This window comes from Pithys albifrons, chromosome Z (genome assembly GCF_047495875.1).
Source record: "Pithys albifrons albifrons isolate INPA30051 chromosome Z, PitAlb_v1, whole genome shotgun sequence".
Classification (NCBI taxonomy): Eukaryota; Metazoa; Chordata; class Aves; order Passeriformes; family Thamnophilidae; genus Pithys; species Pithys albifrons.
The window spans coordinates 9,973,905-9,979,416 of NC_092497.1; positions in this window are offsets into that span (position 1 = coordinate 9,973,905).

The following is a 5,512-nucleotide window of genomic DNA, read 5'->3' on the forward strand; positions in this document are numbered from 1 at the left end:
TCCATCCAGCCTGGCCTTGAACACTTCAGGAAACACCGGACTTGAACTCTTCACAGCTTCTCTGGGCAACCTGTATCAATGTTTCACCACCCTCACAGTAAATAATTCCTTCTTGATAACCAATCTAAACCCACTCTGTTGCAGTTTGAAGTCAGTGTTGTTTGTTTCCCCATCCTTCTTGTAGCCTTCCAGTACCTGAAGGAATCAAAAGACTGACATCAAAGATAGGAAAGGTGATGGGATACTGGGAAGCAGGGGACCTGGCATGATGAAAATGGTATGGAGTAACTAAGTAGTGGTTTCAGCTGGAAAAGAGTTAATTTTCTTCCTAGCAGCTGGTACAGTGCTGTGTTTTGGATTCAGTATGAGAATAATGTTGATAACATGCTGATGTTTAGGCTGTTGCTTATCAGGGCTCACTCAAGCACTTTTGAGTGTCCCACGCTCTGCCAGAAAGGAGGTGCACAAGAACTGGGAGGGAGTCTGACCAGGAGAGCTGATCCAAACTGGTCAAAGGGATATTCCGTACCATGAAACTGGGGCTGCGTGGTACTTAGTTGTCATCCATGGTTAAACCACAACAGTCCTTTTTGAAGTCCAGTGTGGGCCTGGACTGTTGAGTAACAACAGATCTGAGCAGAGCATGTTAAAACAGATGTGTGATGGGCATTTATTGTACTGGTTTAATAGTTGCTGGTCACAAAGACATTTGGTTCGCACTCAGTTCCTGTGTGTGTTCTCACAGACACTTGATTTAGCACCTTGCTTGGTGTGAGTTCCCTGTGGTGACATTCACCCTTCATGGGACCTGGGTGGCTTGTTCTTTGCAGTAGTGACTTAGAGATGTCTCTTAAGTGCCACATCGTCCCTTGACCATCCTTGGAAGTGTCCAAAAAATGTGTAGATGTGGTGCTTAAGGGACATGGTTTAGTAGTAAACATGGCAGTGCTGGGTTAATGGTTGGACTCTATAATCTTAGAGGTCTTTTCCAACCTAGAGATTATGTGATTCTATAGTTCTGTGATACACATCTTTTAAATACCCCCAGGGATCCATCACAGCTGTGGGTAGCCTGTTTCTGTGCTTGACAACCCTTTCTGTGAAGAAACCTTTCCTAATATCCGCCTTAAACCTCTTCTGGCACAACTTGAGGCTATGTCCCCATGTCCTATCACTTTTTACCTGAGAGAAGAGCCTGATCCCCACCTGCCACACATTCCTTTCAGGTGGTTGTGAAGAGTAATAAGGTCCTCGAGTCTCCTTTTCTCCAGGCTAAACACCCACCATCTCCCTCAGCTGCTCCTCATTGGACTTGTACTCCAGACCCTTCCCCAGTTCTGTTGCCCTTATCTGAACTCAGTCTAACACCTCAGTGTCCTTCCTGACCTGGACACAAGATTCAAGGTGTGGGGGGGGACAGGGACTTCCTTGGTCCTGCTGGCACAGGACAGGTGCCATTGGCCCTCTCAGCCACACTCTGGCTCATGTTCACCCACTGTCAACCAGCACCCCCAAGTCCATTCCTGCTGGCTGGCAGTTTTCCAGCCACTCTACCTGCAACCTGGAGTGCTGCAGGGGGTTGTTGTGACCCAAGGATAGGACCTGGCCCTTGGCCTTTGTGGACCTCACACAACTGGCCTCAGCCCATCAAATAATTGATGCAACAGAATCTCTGTGAGATGAATCTGGTACAATCATGCAGCACTGCTGTCCCCCCTGTATTTTGGGAGCCATCTGTTGGGAATTGTAATAACTGCACCTCTGGCCTTTCTCCTTGGCGAGTTGAACTATGTGAGAAACACCTTCCTACACCTCTCTTCCTTCACAGAATCACATTGTCATAGAAAGGCTTGGGTTGGAAGGGATTTTAAAGGTTGTCTTGTTCCAGCCCCTGCTATGAGCAGGGACACCTTCCAGTAGAGCAGATTGTTTGAAGTCCTGTGCAACCTGGCCATGAACACTCATAGGGATGGGGCATCCATCTATCCTGCCTTCCATCTTTGGAAGCCCTCCACTCCCCCAGGCTAGAGAGGGAGGATATAGGGATACCCAGTGGTTTTACCTGTAAGACCATAGACAGGACACAAGAATGTGGGATGGAAAACCTGCCTTGGCCTGAGAGGCCCAGGTATGGGAACTGCAAAGAAAAACACTCACAAATGAGAGTTCTTCTACAGAAGTTGCTGCCCACTCTCCAGAGGGAGCTTCCCAGGCAGGGTCCCAGGCTGACTGTACTCCTGATCCTGTAGAAAGAATGGCATGAAGACATATCAGGGGAGGTTTAGCTTGGATATTAGGAAAAGGTTCTTCACTTTAGAGATGATTGGACACTGGAACAGGCTCCCTGGGACAGTGGTCACAGCACCACGTCTGCCAGAACTCAAGCAGTGTTTGGACAATGCTCTCAGGCACATGGTGGGACTCTTGAAGTGTCCTATTCAGGGCCAGGAATGAACTCGATGATCCTGATGGATCCCTTTCAACTCAGGGTATGCCGTGATTTATAAGACATTCTAATCCATTTTTACAAGAAGTGAGTAGAGAATCCTATGACCAGGACTAAAGGGGCCTTGCCTCTACCCAGGAGGAATAGAGGGCAGCTGAGTTTACTGGACTGTGTTGATCCAATGGCCTGGAATATCAGATCCACAGGAGGATAAGTCTGTAGCAAGTAGTGGTGCACTCTAAATGCCATTGACCTACACAGGGCAGAATCCATCCCTGTTTCTGGAAGGACAAAGGAACTTTTCAGTGTCCCATGCTTTGCCAGTGAGCAGATGGAAAGAAGCCAGGAGGGAGCAGGGCTAGGAGACCTGATCCAAAATGGTCAAAGGTATGTTGGGTATTACAATTTCCATGGAACATCATGCCCAGTACATAAAGCAGGACAAAGTGGGGTGTGAATGAGCTGCTGTGTGGCACTGAACTGCCAGATGGGTTAAAACCTCAACAGGAGGGGAAGCCCTTGAAGTAGGAACACCCATGAGGAAGGGATGTCCATGGGACAGGAAATGTCAGTAGGGAGGGCACATCCATGTTGAAGGGGATGCCTATGGAGGAGGGATATCTGTAGTAGGGGGATGCCCTTGAGATTAGGATAGCCAGTGGGCTGAGGGGGCTCCAGGGGAGGGGATGTCCTGGGTGCCAGGGATGCCCATAGTACATCCATGCTTGGCCTGGAGTGGGAAGGGGACCTGCTGAGTAAGGCCAGTGCCTGGCCTTCTGCTGACAGGAGCACCTACTGGGCCCAAAGGATTTCAGGGTGCTGCAGGAGGGGTTCAGTCCCTTGGATCAGAGTCCTCTAAACCCAACATGGTGACTGGGGAGGGGTCTCGCAATCCACAGCGAGCATGGCTGGACTGTGGCCTCTGTGAGGTCCATGGTCCCCATGGACCTGGATGGAAGTGAGGGGGGTGCACATGGCTGTTCTTGCACAGACAGAACCCAGGGGGGCACAGGGAGATGCCAATCATGGTGGCAAAGAAACCCCTTAGTTGTCCCCTGACTAATCCCAAACATCCAGGGCAAACCTGAGCCAACAGCTTCTTCTTCCCCAGCACCACTGTGGGGCTACCCAGTCCCCTCAGCAAGGATCTGAGGAGGAGAGGAAGGTGCTACAGAAAGGCTCTTTGCCAGGGGTCTCTACTGGGGTGGGGCATAGGCTGGGGACAAACCCAATCCTCAATGCCAACTGCCTTCCTGGGGCTGCTGGAGTTAACAGGGAAGGGGTGGCCAAGCCAAGCTCACCAGATGCTGTGGGTGCTGATCTGGAGGACCCCTCAGGCCCCCAGCACGTTTACATGGCACAGAGGCAGATGCTCTTGGAACTCCTGTGGGTATTGTCTCCACTAGGAGCCATATCCCACTGGTGGCAGGGAAGAAAGATGAGGTTTTCCAGCCCTTCTGCTGGATTACATTAGCATTTGTAATTAGGAGTGGCAGTTGTGAAGATTTGGGTTGCCAGGAGCTGGGGTGCTCACCCCACCATCCCACACCTTCCTTGCCCCAGCCTACACAGCAGAGATGCCAGGATCAATCTTCCCCTAGACTTGCTGGGTGATGATGTTGCTACACTATCAGGGAGAGCCTCATGGCTGCCCCAGCTGAGGAAGGCTTTGGAAAGTCATGGAGAGCTCCTGGCAAAGAATTCCTTTCCCCCTTTTTCAGGTTGCCAAAAGCAGTTGGCTTATCTTCCCTGGAGGCTGGAGCTGCCTCTCTCAGGACACAACAGAAAAGTCTGCACTGGTGTTCCTGCAGAGCCCAGAGAGGATAAACAGGCCGGGACTGCAGGGCAACAGTTCCAGGTGATATTTACCCCCAAAACGGAGTGAGGCAGGCAAAACACAAGCCCTCCCACCTCAATACTACTGCCAGAGGCGTTCCCACAGGAGCATTTCCATAACAGAGGTGGTGTGAGGACAGGGAGAGCGGTGCTGGCAGACAGCTCCCAAGTAGGACAGTGCACCTGAGCTACCCGCGCACCGTCCCCAGGGCCTGCATCGCCTCCTACCCTTGCAGGAGGCTGTGCTATTTAAACACAGTGCTCCCGATTTCAGCGTGTTTATCCCCACTGCTAGCAAGCCCCTGCTCGTGCACAGCCCCTCCCCTTAAATCAAGCTGGTTTGGAGGAGCCCTCAAAGATCCGCCAGGCTTTGGGGCAGAAACCCCGCAGCCTGACCCCACACAACTGACCTCCTGCTTGTGGCTCAGCCCCAAATGCCTGGGAACATGTTCTGCCACACAAACTACATTTTACCCTCTTTGCAGAAACCCTCAGCTCCTGCACCCCCTAAAAGCTGAGAGTACCTGGCTGCTTTGTTCATCCTATGACCAGTGCCACAAGACAGAGGCCCTCTCAAGCTGCAGGCTGGGCTGTATCCAGACTCCCACTCTGCTCCCTGGAACCAGACCCAGGGCTTCCCTGACATACACCAACCAAATACAGAAGTAGCACACTCTTCCATTTAGAGAAGCAAGAAGCAAGGCAGTGAGGCAGAAGAGGTAGAAAGGAAAAACCAGGATCAGAACCCAACTACTGGGTCTGGGACACAACACAAGGCAGCCGGCACCAGAGACCCAAGACAGAAAGACAGTGGGACACATGGAATTTGCTGAAGCTGCCCTCTCCCCTAACCACAGCGGTGCCACACTGCAACGCACACACTAGACAGCCCAAGTGTCCAGTGTTCCTGGAAGAGGTAGGGATTGCTGGAGAGATCCTTTGCTGCAAAGGCAAAGCAGCAGGAGATCCAACAGCTCATGGCCTGTCTCAGAGAAGCAACATCAGCTCCCTGCTGCCCGGCTCTTACCCAGAGCTTCCTGCCAAAGCCATTTCTCCCATTAACAGAGCTAAGAGGTGTCAGGCAAGAAGAGCAGCCCTGCGCACAGCAGGACAGCACACGTACAGATGGACTTCACTGGAGCAAGGAGCGCTTGGACAGCACCAGACACACGGGTTTATACAGTGCCAGCACCACAAAAAGGAACTGCCAGAGTTTTGGCAGGAACTGGC